Source organism: Oryctolagus cuniculus, chromosome 8, assembly GCF_964237555.1.
Source record: "Oryctolagus cuniculus chromosome 8, mOryCun1.1, whole genome shotgun sequence".
Classification (NCBI taxonomy): Eukaryota; Metazoa; Chordata; class Mammalia; order Lagomorpha; family Leporidae; genus Oryctolagus; species Oryctolagus cuniculus.
The window spans coordinates 31,866,569-31,883,871 of record NC_091439.1 but is presented as its reverse complement, the minus strand read 5'-3'; the positions used below and the strand labels follow the sequence as shown (position 1 = coordinate 31,883,871).

Sequence of the window (17,303 nt, the reverse complement as noted above, 5' to 3'; positions counted from 1 at the left end):
ATAGGACTGATGTTGCTTTTTACCTAATTAATTGATGTGGCTCTTTAACATAAAACTGAAGTATATCATCCCAGAAATATGGCATAAATCACTGAAGTTGTATATTTGTCTCAATAATATTTCATTACATGCCCCATTTTCTTCTTCATTTCTTAGATTACATTTCAGTTCCTGACAGAAGCTCATTTGTACAGGGCAGTCATAAAACTTTTCATTCTATTTATATCTTTAAAATTCCCTGTAAGTATTTTTTTAGTTCTACATTTCAACTTCACATTTAGAATGGTTTTCCCTTGTTCTTAAAGAAAAATAAACACTGAGTTGATATTAATAGGTAGGTACTACCTATTTGTGTTATCCAAACAACAGGGTTTTTTGTCTTTATGTTTATACAATTGCATATTGTAAACCATTAACTCCACTTGCAAAGAACCAAACTTGCTCTGCATTCACACTTTCCAGCTCAGCAGGTCACCTCTCTGCTCCAAACCTCCATTACAGACTTTAACCAATAGAGAGGAAAAGTCATTCTGACACATGGTTGTGGAAAACTCTGTTATTGCTCCATGCTGATTTTATTGATCTGTCCACAAAATTCCATGAGCATCTAACTTAATCTTATCCATTGAGATTAGAGTTTTCTCTTATGCTTAAATACTTTCTATAGGAGTCATAATATTAACATCAATTTAGAAGGGAAGAGAAAAATACCAGAGGAAGAAAAGGGAAAATTATATTCCCGAAGAAAATGTAATTTTATTCATAAAGTTGATTAAAGAGAACACATATATGAGGAATCATTAAAAAGTTTATTGAAAATGCATTTTATGAAAAAACTGAGCATGGATTTAAATATCATTGCAACATAAACAATATTAATTTTAATTTCTTTTTTCAACAAATTTTTGTAGGATCGCCATATAAAAATAATCCATTATTTCTGAAGAACATCATCTTATTTAATGTAGAATAAAGGTAGCTACTAAAGCCAAGGTCATGTTTTCTATTTGTCCTTTTACTCAGTTGGCCTTTTCAGAATTATCTTGATAAATATGAAGCAGCATTCAAATTCTATTTTCCTCAGTTGCATAAATTAATGGGCAAGATAACAGTAAAATTCACAGAATTTGTCCCAACATTTTTCAATAGGTAGGAATTTCTGACATCAGAAATGTAATAAGAGAATGCTTTAATAAGGACTCAAGGAGAAGTTAATTGACCAATGCCAGCTAGCAAATTGATAACTAATTTATAAGACAAAGTTTGTGCTTTTAGATTTTCAATATTATACATATGTTCTGGTCTTTTCATATTATTGTCTTTAAATCTTAATGTGAGTTATATCATTTGGAAAGCACTGTGAGGATACTAGAACAGAGAAGCTTCTTCAGTTGGTCCATCTGTGATGGAAGCAGAACCTCTGACTTAATTTTTGCTAACTGGTGGTAATCTTACATTGAATATCTGTACCAAAAAATAAAAAGGTGTACTAGCAAGAAAGAATCACGGTGTGGCTGGTCACTGCTTAGGTTGCTAGTGTCTCATACTGGAGAGCCGGTTGAAGTCCTGGATGCTTCAATTTGAGTCCAGAGTCTTGTCAATGTGACTGTGAATGCAGCGGATGATGGCCCACGTATTCAGGTCCTTGTCACCCATGTGGACGAACTGGACAGAGTTCTTGGCTCCTGGCTTTGGCCTGGCCTCGCCCTTGCTGTTACAGCCATTTCAAAAGTGAACCAGTGAGTAAGTGGAAGATCTCTTTGTCTCCCCTCTTTTTCTGCACTATGCCTTTTAAATAAGGAAATAAATATATCATCAAAAAATGAATCATGGTAAGTGTAACTTAGATGTCATAACAAAGTCACTTACGCATGGCAAATATGTCATTTTTATTTAATTATCAATTTTGCCTTTCTTGTTTCACAGAGATTCATACAAGGACTATGTGACCTAAGCCACCCATTATCAATCAGTACTCATAAAGATAAACACAACTAGTGATGGGTTTCAAAACATGACACCTTGGCATACTGAAGATTTTAAGCAGAAAGAATCTGAGAAATAGCATGTGCTATATCCCTCCCCCACTCCCTGACACAGCCACAAAACCTTGAAGGATTTTCTGACCTTCCCCAAAATTAGGTTGGAAGACTCTAATAGGCGAGATAGCCTTCCTATATCCAAGGAAACAAGTATCCTTATCTCCAAAAGCACAGGGACACAAATCAGTATCTGAAAATGCCCTGCCAAGTTTCCTACAATTCATTATTATTAGCTCACACCCACTTTGTCATTCAGTATGTGTACAGGACTCTTCACTCTTTATCAAACCATAATGTACCCCAATAATAACATTCATTGTTTAAATAAATAAATAAAATAAACTGACCTTCAGGTTTTACTGCTTCTTCAGGCCTTCATTTCTTTATGAAGCTCCCCATCTCATATAAGACTACATTAAGTAAATTTGTACTTTTCTCTTGTTTCTCTGTCTTCCCTCCCAGGAGCCCCAGCCAGCGACTCCAAGAAAAGTAAAAGGGAAGGATATTTTTCCTTCCCTACACTGGCTACACTTCAACACCACATGGAGGTAGCATCAAAAGAATGGAATCCTGGGGCTGGCACTGTGGCATAGCAGGTAAAGCTACCACCTGCAGTGCCGGCATCCAAAATGGGCACCAGTTCAAGTCCCAGCTGCTCCACTTCTGATCCAACTCTCTGCTATGGCCTGGGAAAGCAGTAGGGGATGGCCCAAGTCCTTGGGGCCCTGCATCCACATGGGAGACCCTGAAGAAGCTCCTGGCTCCTGGCTTCAGATCAGTGCAGCTCCGGCGGCCATTGCGGCCAACTGGGGAGTGAATTGGGATAGAAAACTCTCTCTCTTTGCCTCTCTTTCTCTCTCTCTGTAACTCTGGCTTTCAAATAAATAAACAAAATCTTTTTAAAAAATAAAAAAAAAAAGAATGGAATCCAAGGAGGCTCTGCAGTCACAATTAAATAGTATGAGGAACCACCTTACATTCTCTGTTCCCTCTTATATCCTGATTTGTTTCCTCTAAATCCCCAACTAAGTCTGCAAATTTAAACCAACTTATAGACAGTACCTTGCGGTGATGCCTCCAGATACAGACTGCCATAGCTGTGTCAAAAGATTCAGATGACTCTAAAGGACCATGGAGATGTCCAATCCTTGAAGTAGGCAGAATTTCATACAATACATTTGGTTCTCCATGTGACCTGCAGGAGAGATGGCCAGAGACAGCGATATAGAAAGGGAAGTCATTTTCCTTACCCTGTCTTTGGCAGGTAGAAGATGGGGAGTTGGCCTGTGAATGGCTAAGGTTCTTCTTGCTGAATATATGAAACTTAAAATCTGCATAGAGACAGAGACATGTTGGAGATTATTTGTGTCAATCATGGTGGAGTCAATTGCATATGAACTGCAGTAGCAACAAAAGAGTCAACTGAATATGGTGATGTTGTAATCAGGCAGTTTCTCAGAGTGGAGCTGTTGACACTGATCTTGTGCAACCTTAGTTCTATGGCATTCCATTATGTTACAGACACTTTTTAAAAATTTACTACTTTCTTCATGGTGACTAGAATTAATTTGTACATAGAAATCAAGAAGTCTAGTATTTTGTCATGGTACTTCTGTATACTGATGGTGTCACAGAGATTCTTTGGTTGACTACTTTCAGACTCCAGACCTTTATCTTATACCCATCTGGGCACTTCTTTGTAGAATGTAGTTTTAGCAAGAATCCTGTTAAGTTCATTGAACAAGGATACCCCCACCCTTGAAATCTTATCACCCTAGTATCTGATCAGTTCCTCATCCCCCACCAGCTTCCAGGTGCTACCTGACCACCCTGTCCTGCCTCCAGCAAGTATTCTACTAGGTACATTCAGACAGATTCTCTTTATCTGTTTCCATTTAGTGATTTTCTATCCACTGACCCTACAGTGGCCTTTGGCTATAGCTTCAAACTAGCCCATGTTATATGAGCCCAGTCTCTCTGCCCTACTGTAAAATCCCCTTACAATGGTCCACATAACCATAAATTCTTTCTTTAGCATAAGAATGAAGTTTTATGCATTTACAACTGAGTTTATTTAAAACAATCTTGACTTCAAACATGAACAGTTACATACAAATTTGTTTTTGTATCCAGATTGACATTTTATGATCACGTTTTACAGATAAGATAGATATAACAAATCTCTATGAATTACAATGTGTCAAAACATTGCATATTTTACTAATAATATATGTGAAACAAATAGATGTGTAATGAGAAAATTTCTAAAGTGCTAAAAGAATTATATACTAATTAACATATTGTATCTGCGATTAATATGCTTTATGAGAAAATATGAAGATTTTTCAGCACATTATTGTAGTTCAAACAGATGAAAATTAAAATTTAATCCATATATTTTAATTGATTTTAATATGAGAACTAGTCAAAGTTTACTAATGTGTCAAATCTGCAAAATAATTAGTACACAATAAAATAAAAATTTTAAATGCATAACTGGAAAGCAATAATAATGTTAACTTTGTTTTTAATAATCTATGAACTAATTACTGCTTCTCTTTATTCATATCTGGCTCAAAAACATAAATCAACTTAAAGTCAAATAAGCTGCTTTTTTTTTCTTCTTCTGATCTTCTGGGTTTTTGTTGTTCGTCTTTTGTTTTTAATATTTGCAGGGGCCATGAATTCTTTAATACCCTGCTGAACCCCTGCATGGAAAACTTAATTTAAAAGTTATGGGCGTCATTTACCATTTGTACTATTATAATTAAGGCTGTTAAGTGGTCCAAGGCTGCTCTGTCTGAGTTCCTCTTTGCTTAGAGGACTCTAACATGAATACTGAAGACATCTTTCACCAATAAAGAAAGTATCATCAAAGGGAGCAAGGGACTGAAAGGAAGTGTGGTTGCTACAAATGTCAATGAAGCCAAAAATAGTCCTTTAAAAATCAGCTGTGCTGCCAGTGAATGCAGAAAGGGCAAAACTTATGAGTCACTGAAATATCAAAGTAACACTTAAATAGGCTACTAATGAGTTAATCACACAAACTACAATATCCCAATGTTTCAATTCGTTTTCACATATTCCATTTGAGGAATACATTCCAGGTGTGTAGAGACATAACATTTATGTAACTACACATGTTTACATTTTCTACCTATTTTTAAGAGAAAAAAATGAAAGTGACATAAAGCAGGCATCAGAACCTCACTCCATACTAATACATGGGGCACTACAAAATACAACAGAACATTTTCTTTCTCTCCCCTCCAAACGCATATTTAATAAGAATAATGTAACTGATGGATGTCCTCCACTGAAATCTCCAGAGGTGATGGCCCAAGCCCAAGTTGCTCATAGGCACTTAATAAATGAGGCTGGGAGAGAGGAGAGAGAGAAACAAAGACAAAATAAGAAGATGTTTCAGAAGGTGATAAGCTATAGGTTTTTTTAAGCAGAAAGACATAAAGATGTCAGAATTATTTTAACAGTTTGTTACATAAATATGTAAAAAGGTCTCCCCATATCTCAAATAAGATAATGCCTTACCAACATCCTTAGGTCAGAATTTATGCACTGATTTTATCTAATCCAGAATCTAAATTTAACAAGGCCTTTACTCTGATTACATACAGATGCAAATTAGTTTAGCAAAGTTATGACAAAATATAAGCTTGTAAAAATCTATATGTACATACTAGTGTTGTCTTACAAGCTACCTTAATGAGTGTTGTGTACAATATTGATCCACAAATTCAAGTTATAACAAAAAAAATTACTGCCAAGCATCTCTATGAAAAAATAAACAAAAAACATGAAAATTTACTTTTTTTGAAAATGACTACTGCAAGCGATGAGTAATTTTCCTTAATTATAATGTCGAAGAATTTCATGAAGAGAAAATCCAATCTCTGCTTCATATCTAAAATCCATCTGTGTGACATATACAGAAAATGTAGAAAGACTTCTATTTTATCTTTCTTTTGCTGCCAGCATAGAAGCCACAAACCCCCAAGCTAGGAAGTAAACTCCAAAAGCTTCTGGTGTCCCATTGCTGCAGATTGTCAGTTTTTGAGTAAGATGCTCTCTTACTGTCGTTCCTAGCTTCCTATGTCATGAAGATATATAATTCCTCTTATAACCAAACTATTCTAGACAAAAACAGAATTTAAGGATTGGCAGTATATTAGTTTCCTACTGCCGCTGTAACAAATTACCAAATACTTACTGTCTTGAATGATGTAACTGCCCATAGTTCTGAAAGTCAGAAGAGTGGCACAGATCTCACTGCACTACATACAGGTGCTGGCAGGCTGGATGCTTTGATGAAGGCACTAGGCGAGGACACATTTCCTTACCTGCTCCGAGGAAGTTGTCTGTTTTCCTAGGTTGCTGGCCCTCTTCAGTTCTCATAGCCAGCAACGACAGGCTAAATATGTCCATGACATCACCCTAATCTTCTTTCCATCCTCACATCTACTTTTCTGACTCAGGCTCTGATGGTTCTACTTTCTTTTTCCACATTTAAAGGACCCTTGTGGCTCCACTGGCACCATTAGTATATTCAGGATCAAAATCAAATTTTAAAGGCAACTGATTAGCAACTGTCAGCAAACTTAATTCTTCTTTTCTATGTAACCTAGTTATAGTCTCTAGCCATTCGAATGTGGACATCTTTGGGGGTTGAGGGGTAATTTTTCTGCCTACCAAACAGCATAACAGTGTTTGCTGAAATCTGTTTAAATTATATAATGGGGGCTGGGAAAGTGGCATAATAGACTAAGCCTCCACCTGTGGTGCCAGCATCCCACGTGGGTACCGGTTTGCATCCTGCCTGCTCCTCTTTTGATCCAGCTCTCTGCTATGGCCTGGGAAAAGAGCAGATTGCTCAAATACCTGGGCCCCTGCACCTGCATGGGAGACCCAGAAGAAGCTCCTGGGCCCACCTGCAGCCATTGTAGCCATTTGGGGAGTGAACCAGTATACAGAAGACATTTCTCTCTGTCCCTCCCTTCCTCTGTCTGTAACTCAGCCTCTCAAATAAATAAACAAATAATAATAAAAATCATATGGTGAAAATAAACTGAAATATTGGGAAGCATAAATTCTCCAGATTATATTTTCTGTGTTCAGCAACAATATCTTGTTGAAGTAATATAAATATAATACAAGAAATCTACTCTGGCCAGCAAAATTCCTCAAGATATATGCCAAATAAATACCAAAATGAAGCTATGAATAAGATGTCCAGGAGAATGTTACACTGAGCTAATTTGAAAAGTACTTCCACAATCCAAAATGAAGCATTCAGATATTATGCATAAAATGTAACATAAAAATTTTGAATAACTACCTGACATCAAATAGAAGAGAAGGGGATAGTCAAAAAAATATTTCTCCACCCGCCCCCCCCCACCAAAAAAGAAAGAAATCAGCAAAGTCAGAAGTAGAGCAGAAATCTAAAGACTGATGAGAAGGTGCTGATAATGGTGACCTGTAGGATTTGACTTCATATAAAAATCTTAGGAGCAAATGTGTTCTTTCTTTTTTAAAGATTTTATTTATTTATTTATATATTTGAGAGGTAGACCAAGGGAGACCGAGAAAGAAAGGTTGAAAGGTCTTCCATCCACTGGTTCACTCCCCAAATGGAGCAGTGGTCAGAGTTGAGCCTATTCAAAGCCAGGAGCCAGGAGCTTCTTCCAGGTCTCCCACGCAGGTCCATTATCTGCTGCTTTCCTAGGCCATAGCACTTGGGCCATCTTCTATTGCTTTCCTAGGCCATAGCAGAGAGTTGGATCCAAAGAGGAGCAGCCAGGACTCGAACTGGTGTCCATGTGGGATGGCGGTGCTCCAAGTGGAGGATTAACCTACTATGACACAGCACTGGCCCCAGAAATATGCTCTAATTTGATTATGAAGAGTGTCAGCAGGGCTGAAACTGTAATTTAGAGGGTAAAGCAGTCACCTGTAGTGCCAACATGTCATTTGAGCACTGGTTCGAGTCCTGGCTGCACTACTTCTGCCCCAGCTCTCTGCTATGGCCTGGGAAAGCAGTAGCAGACAGCCTAAGTCCTTTGGTCCCTGCACCCATGTGGGAGACCTGGAAGAAGCTCCTACCTTCAGATCAGCTCAGCTATGGCCATTGTAGCCATGTGGAGAGTGAACAAGCAGAAAGAAGACCTCTCTCTCTTTCTCTACCTCTACCTCTCTCTAATTCTGCCTTTCAAATAAATAAATAAATCTTAAAAGAAAAAAAAAAAAAAAAAGAGGGTCAGCATCACCTTCAACAAGCATGAGGTGCCAGATGGAATCAGAGAGTTACACAACACCCTAAACGGTGTCATTCAAATTTTTTTAAAAAGACAGGAAGAAAAAATCTTTAATACCCTCTCTTAATAGGCAAGAAGATGTTTAAAAGTATAACTGAGAGAAAATAACACAAGTCTTTTTTTTTTTTTTTTTTTTTTTTGACAGGCAGAGTGGACAGTGAGAGAGAGAGACAGAGAGAAAGATCTTCCTTTGCCGTTTGTTCACCCTCCAATGGCCACCGCGGCCGGTGCGCTGCGGCCTGCGCACCGCGCTGATCCGAAGGCAGGAGCCAGGTGCTTCTCCTGGTCTCCCATGGGGTGCAGGGCCCAAGCACTTGGGCCATCCTCCACTGCACTCCCTGGCCACAGCAGAGGGCTGGCCTGGAAGAGGGGCAACCGGGACAGAATCCGGCGCCCCGACCGGGACTAGAACCTGGTGTGCCGGCGCCGCAAGGTGGAGGATTAGCCTAGTGAGCCGCGGCGCCGGCAATAACACAAGTCTTGACCCATGTACAAGTGTGAAGTCTGAATTTGAAATGAATTTGTAATGCTGAAACATCAATGTATGAAATTAGCATAAAATCCATCTGGGAAAGGTGAGAGACCAAGGACTTTGGCCAAAAAAAAAAAAAAAAGTAACCATAAAACAAACAAAAACCAAAAGCAGAGCTTTTTACTAAAGTTCTTACCATCCAAGGAACAAAGGACTACCAAAAGTAAAATACTCAAATGAAAAAGATATATAGAAAACATCAATGTTTACTATAGAAAATGAATCACTATGACCGTATGTCATCTGATATACCCATCGGATTACTCAGAAATCTCCTAAAGGTAAGTGATAAAAATATGAGACCATGAAATAAATATTTTAGATAAATAGAATATAAGAAATACGTACTTTATTTTTAAAAAGGAAACTATAAGAAAGTTATTTTAACAATAGCAAAAATAACTTCTACAATTCTACAATTAAAAATGGATTTGGTATGAAATATAAAACTAAATATGTTCTGGCACTGTGGCACAGTGGATTAAAACCATGGCCAGTAAAGCCACCACCTGCAGTGCTGGCATCCCATATGGGTGCCGGTTTAAGTCCCAGCTGCTCCACTTCCGATCCAGCTCTCTGCTATGGTCTGGGAAAGCAGTAGAAAATGGTCCAAGTCTTTGGGCCCCTGTACCCACATGGGAGACACGGAAGAAGCTCCTGGCTCCTGGCTTCAGACCCGTGCAGCTCCAGCCATTGCGGCCAATTGGGGAGTAAACCAGTGGATGGAAGTTCTCTCTTTCTCTCTCTACCTCTCCTTCTCTCTGTGACTTTCAAATAAATAAAATAAATCTAAAAAAAAAAAAAAAAAAAAAAAAAAAACGCCCTGGCCTGCAGTGCCAGCATCCCATATGGGTGCTGTTTCGAGTCCTGGCTGCACCTCTTCCCATCCAGCTCTCTGTTATAGCCTGGGAAAGCAGTAGAAGATGGCCTGGAAGGTCACTCTGTCTATCACTGTCCCTCTGTCTTTGAAATAAAGTAAGATGAAAATAGATAAGTATTTTCTTTTAGAAAAAAGGTTACATAGAGATACAGAAACATAGTGACTAGAGTAACAAAGTTAGTCAGAATTAAAAAGAAATTTATTCACAATCAGTGTGTTCCTTCTCTGAATAGAGTGAGATAGCTTTCAGCAGATATATTATAGAATAAAGACAAAAATCCAGACTGACTTGGGAAAAATATGTGTAAGAGGATCAAAAGGACTCCAAAGAACAAGAGGACCAAGACTCTGGGAAGAACACCATGTAACACTGAGTTCGAAATTCAGATCCACATTTTTCAAGACATATTTATGAAAAGTGGCCTTAGTACAGAGATTGAAATTTAATACTTAACCATACAGAGGGCCAACTAGTACCAAGGGAAAGAAGTCAACAGAAAAATCTTAAACAGAGTCCAGCGCTGGATATTTGAACAGCACAAAACAGGCTGCCAGATTTATCTTCATTTCTTCAATCAGAATGTCTCTGAAACATTGTTTCAGAGTGGTGAAAAGGTTACAAAGCTATTATGAAAGTGTCTTTTAAAATGGGAGCTTTCTTTCATCATTTAACATCGATGGGATAAAGATTTAACTTCTGGGCCCAACAAGAAGAGTTCCCAAGGAATATTCCAGATCTACTGTTGCAATATCTGGCAAGCTACACCCAAAGAGAGAGAAAAAAAAAACTATAAACACTACAAACTTGCTTCAGTGTAGCTCAATCCTTGACTAATTCAAGACTAAAATGTATCTTGCAGAGATGGAAAATCTTTCCATCATAATATAAGATACTATTGACACTTTCAATGTTTTTTTTAACTTTTATTTAATGAATATAAATTTCCAAAGTACAGAATATGGATTACAATGGCTTCCCCCCCATAACGTCCCTCCAACCCACAACACTCCCCTTATCCACTCCCTTTCCCCTTCCATTCACATCAAGATTCATTTTCGATGCTCTTTATATACAGAAGATCAGTTTAGCATACATTAAGTAAAGATTTCAACAGTTTGCTCCCACACAGAAACATAAAGTGTAAAATGCTGTTTGAGTACTAGTTATAGTATTAAATCTCAATGTACAGCACAGTAAGGACAAAGATCCTACATGAGGAGTAAGTGCACAGTGACTCCTGTTGTTGACTTAACAAAATGACACTCTTGTTTATGGCCTCAGTAATGACACTTTCAGTGTTTTTGACATTTGTACCAATGATGCAAAAGCAGTGGTGGTTGAAAGTGTTGGGGGCTCAGCACAAATGCAACAATGGTATCAAGCTATACCAGTGCTCATTGCATTATAATCATTGTAGTTGTCACAGTTTGCACTCAAATTTAAAAGAAAATTCACTCACAGGATTTTTTTTTTTATTTATTTGAAAGACAGAAATACAGAAAGAGAGAGAGAGGAGAGAGAAAAGATCTTCCATCCACTGGTTCATTCCCCAAATGGCCACAATAGCTGGGGCTGGGCCAGGCCAAAGCCAGGAGCCAGGAGCCTCTTTTGTGTCTCCTACATGGGTACAGAGCCCCAAGTATTGGATCATCTCCCACTGCTTTCCCAGGCATATTAGCAGGGAGCTGGATTACGAGGGGAGTAGACAGGACTCAAACCAGCAATGATATGGGATACCAGTACTACAGGTGGAAGCTTAACCTTCTACGGCACAGTGCCGACCTTATTTTTTTTAAGATTTATTTATTTGCTTGAAAGGCAGAGTTGCAGAGAGGCAGAGGCAGAGAGAGACGGGTGGGGGGGGAGAGAAAGAGAGAAAGGGGGGGGGAGAGGGGGATCTTCCATCTGCTGGTTCACCCCCCAGATGGCCTCAATGGCCAGAACTGTACTGATCAGAAGCCATGAGCCAGGAGCTTTTTCTAGGTCTCCCACATGGGTGCAGGGGCCCATCAATCACAGGGGTCACTTCACCTCACCTCCCCCACCCAAGAACGAGGGCCATAACAGTCCAGAGGACTTTCTCCTCCCACAGTGCAAGCTGTGCAGCCAGGGGAAGCCCCGTCTACTAGAAGCTATTAACCTCTCCCACCACTATTGAAATTTGAGCTGGGTACCAGTAGGCGGAGTTCCATGTACCTGAGCTACAGTACCCATGCCCACCATACACAGAGTCAAATCTGGAAATAGGATGGAGAAACTGCACTCACATTGAACTTATCCATCCAAAAATCAGAAGAGAGACAACGTTTATCTCTGTGATCAGGATGAAGTAGAGACAAAGTACGAATAGAGTTCAAAAAAGTCATGGAAAAGTGGAAGTAAAAGATAAGCTTATTTTTAGTGAAACACATTTTGAAATTCTTGCATTTCTTTTTGATAATACCCACTTTCCATGAACCTTTTGAAGACCGTCTGAGGATTGGTAAGCAGCTAGCAATTTCTGCATGAATAGCCTCTTTTATGATAGACACTCATGTGTACCCTGTACCCACAGACAGCCTATACTCACCGATTCCCCTAATTTCATCCATTGACAATAACCAACTCAAAATTCAGGATCTATTGGTATGGAGCAGTCCCTTCCGTCATGGCTGGTGATGGTTGCTGTGGGTCTGCAAAGTATCATATGAAAAACAAAGTCAGTATTTTAAATCAGTCCTCCTTGTCCCTGCACTGGGGACAATATAACTAAAGTAGAAAGTTATATATAGGAAAAGGAAGCCCCAACAGATAGCCTGTACATGACAACATTGTGTGGTCTGCCAGTAAGGCCTTGCCATGCACCTCCTTCTCAACTCTACATGCTTTGCCCTGCTGTTTGGCTATAGGGAAAGTTCCTCAATTAGACTCACATTCCTGATCCAGAGTGACACCTTGTTAGTTGTTCTCCATGACTACATGTTCTGCTCACTGGGATACACATATTTGTCCATTAGCTTGGGAACTGTGCATCTTGCATGGGCTATTTCCTTCTTGTGGATGTTGGGGGAGGGGGTTCTAAGAATTATTTTGTTTTAATATTTTCCCCAGCTCATGATTTCTTCGAAAAATCAATTTCTTTAACAATGTAATGGGCTTTGGGTGTATTTCCTTCTAGTCAGTTGCATATTTTAAAAACCATCAGCAAGTTCCTTCTTAGCCATAACTCCAAGACTAATTTTTTACCTCCTTTGCCAATTTAGGTAGAGAATTATTCCATTAACCATGGCTACTTAGAGGCCAACTTAGAAAACAGACTTGAACATGAATGTCACACATTGAATCTCATTACTACTGTAAAGTCCATTCCCCTTACATGAGAAATCTCAAGGCTTTCATATTAAACTCTTTTCTAATTTTATTTAATAATTTTTTAATCTATAAGTGGGAGGTATTTCAGAACCTGTGAAGCACCTAATATTTCTCTATTTACTCTCATTTCTTCTGGAATTTTGTCAATGTTTTTCTGACAGCATGATTTTCTTGCAGTTGCTTGCTGAAAAAACTACAAAGTAGTTCTCTAAAATTAACACAGCAAACAGAAATGCAATAGTGACTAAAAGAGATGCATTTTTGCTGAATTGATTAAAAAAGGAGAAAAATGACTAAGTTATATTAAGAAAACAGGAGATGGAATAATTAAGATATTTAAATACATATAATCAACTAGTAAAATGAATAATTCTTTATTGACAATTTTGAAAAGTTAGATAACATTGACTAATCCCTCCAAGAAAACTAAACTGATTAAGAACAAAAATGAGACTTCATTTGAACTATAATTATTAAAGACTATGCCAATGTAGATTTAAATATTCTCACAAAATACCGGGCTAGGTACATTAAGAAGCAGATTCAAACAAATTTTCAAGGGTAAGAACATTTCAATATAATCAAGCAATTCAGAGACTAGAAAAGAATAAACACCGGCCTATTTTTAAACTGATACGAGACTTGTCCCATTCATAATGCCTCCAATTGTCCTAAACATATTAATAAATCATATCAAGAAATGTATACATAAACATGACCAAGCTGAGTTTGTTGGGGAAGGTGAAAGAAGATCAGATAATATATAAGAATATAATTAACAATGTATGAAAAGGAAAAAAACATAAAATCTCAATAAATTTAGAAAATATCTTCATTGAAGTTCAATTCAGTTTTACATTGTTACCAACAACAAGCAAAATGTTAACACACTCACAAAAATAAAGGCACTGAATTTGACAGAAATAATATTCAAATAATCACCGTAGAAGTTGTCAGGCTCAGGACTGGTGGTGTGGTTTAGTGGGTAAAGTGACTGCTGGAACTGCTGCCATCCCATGTGGGCATGGGCTCTAGTCCTACTTCCCATCCAGGTCCCTACTAATGTGCCTGGGAAATCAGTGGAAGATTTCTCAAGTGCTTGGGCTCCTGCACACCTATAAGAAACTGGAAGAAGCTCCTGGCTCCTGGTTTCGGGTCTCGCCCAACCCTGAGACATTGCGGTCATTTGGGGAGTGAACCAGCAGATGGAAGATCTCTCTTTCTCTCTCTCTCTGTAACTCTGCCTTTCAAATAAATAAAACAAATCTTTAAAAAAATATTTTATGTATTAAATTCTTACTTCATACATTTCATATATTCAAATTTAGGAACATTGTGATTCTTCCCACCCTACCCTCCCACCCACCAGCATTCCCACCCTTCTTCCTCCTCCTTCTCCTACTCCCATTCTTATTTTTTCTTTAAGATTTTTTATTCATTTATTTGACAAGTAGGGTTACAGACAGTGAGAAAGAGAGTCAGAGAGAAAGGTCTTCCTTCCATTGGTTCCCTCCCCAAATGGCCACAACAGCCAGAGATATGCTGATCCAAAGCCAGGAGCCAGGTGCTTACTCCTGGTCTCCCAGGTGCGTGCAGGGGCACAAGCACCTGGGCCATCCTCCACTGCCTTCCTGGGCCACAGCAGAGAGCTGGACTGGAAGAAGAGCAACCGGGACAGAATATGGCGCCCATATGGGATGCTGGCGCTGCAGGCGGAGGATTAACCTAGTGCGCCACGGTGCTGGCCCCTCCCATTCTTATTTTTTACAAACATCTATTTTCAGTTAACTTTATACTCATAAAATTAATCCTACAATAACTAAAGAGTTCAACAAATACTATGATGAAAAAAATAAACTCTTCCTCAACATTAGAGATAAGGGCTATTCAAAATCATCACCAAACAAATGCTAAATGTATTTTAAGCAACAAGCAGCTAAGTGGTTTAAGTAGTATAAACACCATAAATAATATAAAATAATAAAAGAAGCAGAGTACAGCATATGTTAAGACACTACTGAAAGCCATTTAAAACCTCCTACTCTTGTCTATATTCATGGAAAAGAAGACCTACCATTATGAAGACGCCCACTCTTCCCTCTCAGAGAGATGTATAGATTAAACACAATCCAGTCAAATCACATTAGATTTCTTCCTTCTGTAACTGGATAAAATATTCTAAACTTTATCGGAAGAAAAGCGAAGTGTCGATAAAATAGGCAAGACAATCTTGACCAAAACAAAGTTAGGAATGGGGTCTTAGTCTTTTAATTGTCAGAGTTCTTATAAGGCTGCAATTGTTAAAACAATATATCAATGATGAAAAACAACCAATGAAACAGAAAGAAAAAAAAAGAAAAACACAGAAAGGTATGCTCATGCTATTGTGGAACTGGGTCTCCAGCTGAATTTATTCCAAGCTCTTGCCACGGTGGGCGAGACGAATTCAAAGCAGTCACATAGATAAAGTACAAGAATGGGAAGAGGATCTGTTTAAAAAGATCAGAGATTGTCCTCACTCAGAAGTGAATGCTAGTATCCTCCTTCTGTGTGGAGAGAGAGGACCGTTGGCTCTGCTGCAGCCACTGCTGCTGCTGCCTCTGAAGTTCAGTAGCCTCTTTTATGGGAGGAGACTGATGCTCTAACTGATTATACAAATGGGGGTGCGTGGTTTGGGTGGGGCTCAGTGTGATCTCTGGAAGGTTTCATGGCATTTCCATGTGGAACTCAGAATACACTTGGTCATCATGATGCTTCATACATGATGGGGGAGTGAGTCTCAAGTGCATCACCAGCAAGTGTATGTGCTGAGCCTGTAGCCATGTTGGATTGGCACAGAAGGGGCTGGCGTTGTAGTGGTGCAGCACTGAGGCAAGTTCCTTCATTCACTAAGTAGGTGTAAAATAACATTTTACATCAGTGGAAAGATGAGCTCTCATTTTGCAAATAGTGCTAGAACAACTGATTACCCTTATGGTTTTGGGGGTGGTTACACAATTGTTGAAATCAAACACACATACATTTTTTGTATAAACCTGTGGTTATAGTAATATGTGAAAAAATCCTAAAAGATGTTTGGGACATGCTCAGGCTGACTTGCCCCAAGTGGTGGAGTTGGAAGCATACCAGGGGATTCCAATTCAATCCCATCGAGGTGGCATGTACCAATGCCATCTCACTGTTCCAGGTGATCAGTTTCAGTTCACAGTTGGTCATGGTGAAGGGACTGGGAGTCAAAGGGAACACATAGACAAATCTAGTACCTGCTAACGCTAACCGATGGAGTAAATAAAGGGGAGAGTGATCCAACATGGGAAGTGAGATACTCAGCAGACTCATAGAATGGCAGATGTCCTAAATAGCACTCTGGCCTCAGAATCAGCCCTAAAGGCATTCGGAGCTGGCTGAAAAGCTCATGAGAGTATTTCAGGCATGGAAAGCCAAGACACTCTGGCAAAAGATCTCTGTGAGTGAGATCCCAGTGGAAAGAACAGGTCTTCAAAGAAGGAGGTACCTTTCTCTGAAGGGAGGAGAGAACCTCCACTTTGACTATGACCTTGTCTAAACAAGATAAGAGTCGGAGAACTCAGAGGGCTTCCATAGCCTTGGAAACTCATGACTGGAGCATAGGGAGATTACTGATGCCATAGACGGGAGTGTCAATTGGTAAAGTCAACAACAGGAGTCACTGTGCACTTACTCCTCATGTAGGATCTCTATCCTTAATGTGCTGTACATTGAGATTTAATGCTATAACGAGTACTCAAACAATATATTTCACTTTGTGTTTCTATGGGGGTGCAAACTGTTGAAATCCTTACTTAATGCATACTAAACTGATCCTCTGTAAAAAAAAAAAAAAAAAAAAAAAAAAAAAAAAGAAATTATCAATTCCCAACTTGACTCTCACTGGGATTAAACATGACAATAGGTCTGCTCTGATTTCATCATCATTTAAAAAAATCATCTATTATTTTTCACTTTATGTTTCTGTGTGGGAGCAAACTGTTGAAATCCATACTTAATGTATACTAAGCTGATCTTCTGTATATTAAGATAATCGAAAATGAATCATGATGTGAATGGAAGGGGAGAGGGAGTGGGAAAGGGGAGGGTTGTGGGTGGGAGGGACGGTATGGGGAAGAAGCCATTGTAATCCATAAGT

At 38.8% G+C, this 17,303-nt stretch overlaps 1 long non-coding RNA gene across 2 annotated transcripts in view; it reads right to left on the bottom strand.

Annotated features, from left to right (window-relative positions):
• Positions 1–790: 790 nt before the first annotated feature.
• LOC127483321 (uncharacterized) overlaps positions 791–17,303 on the bottom strand; it is a 68,487-nt gene continuing 51,974 nt past the window's right edge. For both annotated transcript variants that reach the window (XR_007909518.2, XR_007909517.2), the window contains 3 exons: positions 12,357–12,459; positions 3,105–3,237; positions 791–1,788 (listed from right to left, as the gene is read on the bottom strand). This is a non-coding gene — a long non-coding RNA (uncharacterized lncRNA). The remainder of the gene's footprint in view (positions 1,789–3,104; positions 3,238–12,356; positions 12,460–17,303) is intronic.